We start from the raw sequence: 2,749 nt of genomic DNA, 5'->3' as shown, positions 1-2,749 counted from the left end.
TGCACCAGAGTGTACATTTGTGACAATGGGAGAACCTACACTGACACGTCATCATCATCCAGAGCCCATAATTGATACTAGGATTTACACTTGGTGGTGTGCACTCTGTGGGTTTGGACAGATGTACAATGACATGTATCCACCATCACAGCATCATACAGAGTCGTCTGTCTTAATGACCTTAAAATGCTCCGTGCTGCACCTCATTCATTGCTCCTTCCCCTCTAGCCTCTGACAGCCACTGATCTTTTAGTCTCTGTGGTTTTCCCTTTCCCAGAACACCATACAGTTGGAATCAGACAGTTGCAGAATCTTCCCAGATTGGCTTCTTTCACTTAGTAATATGCATTTAAGGTTCCTCCATGTCTTTCCATGCCTTGATAACTCATTTCATTTTAGCACCAAATAATAGTCCATTTTCTGGCTGGACCACAGTTTATTTATCCATTCACCTACTGAAGAAGAGCTTAGTTGCTTCTGAATTCTGTTGAGTATGAATAAAGCTGCTATTAACATCTGTATGCAGATTTGTGTGTGGACATAGGTTTCCATTTCGTCGAGTAAACACCAAGGAGCACAGTTGTTGGATCATATGTTAGAAGTACGTCTAGTTTTGCAACAAAATGCCAGACCGCCTTCCTAAGTATCTGGGCCATTTTACATTCCCACCAACAATGCATTAGAATTCCTGATGCTCCACATCCTCACCAGCATTCGGTGCTGTCAGTGTTCTGCATTTTGGCAGTTCTGACAGGTGTGCAGTGGTATCTCGCTGTTTCACTCTGCATCCCCTTGATGACAGATGCTGTGGAGCATCTTTCCTTAGGCTTCTTTGGCATCTAGATTTCTTCTTTGATGGGATGTGTGTTCAGGCAATTTGCTCATTTTTTAATCAGGTTATTCATCATTCTTGTTGAGTTTAAAAAATTTTGGTATATTCTGGATATCAGCCCTTTATCAGTGTGTCCCTGCCCTTCACCTGCAGCACCGGATTTGTCCTTTGGGTCTCACTGGAGTGTCAGCTCTTCAAAGAGGTTCCCTGTCTTCCCTCAGCCTAAATACTGTCCTTGTATTTTTCACTTTCATTGACTCATTTTGTTCTTTTTAAATAGCATTTCCCATAATTTGTAAGTACATTAAAAAAAAGGGCAATGATTGAACACCGCCTGCCCCACCAGGCTGTGTGCCCTGTGAGAGCAGAGGCCCTGTCCCCACTTACCGTTTCCCATGACAGCACATGGCACATGTCCATGTAAAAGTGTGTAACGTGGGGCCAAACCTGATGAGCAGCTATGATGACACGTTTTGGCTACCATTTATTGAGTAGAATTTGTTTCTGATCTTACTAAATCACATGAATGAAACTTGTTTGTTTTGAAAAATAAAACAACAAAGCACACCTCAATGTGATTGGTACTTCCTACTTAGCCTTCTGACCCAGGAGGGGATGTTCACCATCATTTTGTGGAGGAGGTTGGGGAGGTAAAGTAAGAGAGTGAGATCAAATAAAGTAAAAATGCTAACTATCGGTTGGCTTTATTTTCACTGGCATGAAAGTTACTTTAAACACTATCTCAGCTGTTGTTCTGTTGTTTTAAACATTTCTCAAAGAATTAAATGGAAGCTCACTAAATCCTGAAAGGGAAATTGTGTGCTCAGGTCCTGAAAATTGTTTATGTCTGTTCTTGAAATGCAAATTTTCCCTGCTGGTTACAGAAAGTCGAGGCGGGAACACAGCAGTGTGCTGTGTGTGTCTGCCGGCTTAACGGGATGCTCAGTGTCATTTTCATTTTCTTGTGTTGCAGTTTATGACGGTTTTCCATGAGATATATTGCTCAGCCTTTCCCTGAATGAAGGATTGAATTTTCCACAGGAAATCTTATGAAAGAGAGTGACAAGGCACATGGATTTCCCAAAAAGGAATAGTTGATGAAATAAACTCTCACTATGGTGACCTTTTTTAATACAAGCCAGTTGAAAATTTTATCAGTAGGTCATATGCCACAAATCTGTCTAAAGAATAAAAAGATTCAAAATTTATAGTAGAAACAGTTTGAATCAAGTAGAAATTATGATTTGAACACTATTTGTTGTTAGAACTTATACTCTGTCTTATCATAATTGCCCGTGGTAGGAACTGGATCATTATTTATTTATTAAAAAAAAAATCCACTAGGTGCTATTTGCCCCATTCTTGATGCGGCAGTGCTGTGGTTAGTTAAGTTGGGCCATTTTGGAAACTTAGCTAGATTTTCCGGACATTGATTTCAGCCTCTTTATCTTTTCTACAATCTCTTCTTTTGTGTTGGCCTTTGGTCTTTTGACAACGTGGAAATACTGCACGGATCTGCCTTTCCCTTTTTTCCTGTCTTTGTGGGAAAAGATTTCCATAAGACAGACAACTAGGTTATTAAGGATTTTGTGTGGGGTAAGTTTGGTCAGTTTTAAGGATTTCAGTTAATACGTATTGATACTTGCTATTCAGCTAACGACAGTAAAACTATAAACTAACTTAAGTATACATCAGTAAGTATAGTACAATAAGCCCATCACCCAGATTAAGGAATTCACAAACTTTTCCATATTTCCTTTATTCAGACCTTTATTCTTTTATTTGTCCTTTGTTGAAGTATTTGACAGCAAATCCAAAAAGACATGTCATTTTACCCTTTGTACTCAAGTAGGAATGTCTGAAAAATGAGGGCCTTTCTTTTAATCAGGTTTTTCCATTTGACCCATGTGCTCGTTA

Source organism: Vicugna pacos, unplaced genomic scaffold (genome assembly GCF_048564905.1).
Source record: "Vicugna pacos unplaced genomic scaffold, VicPac4 scaffold_20, whole genome shotgun sequence".
Lineage (NCBI taxonomy): Eukaryota > Metazoa > Chordata > Mammalia > Artiodactyla > Camelidae > Vicugna > Vicugna pacos.
Note: the sequence above shows the minus strand (reverse complement) of the source record.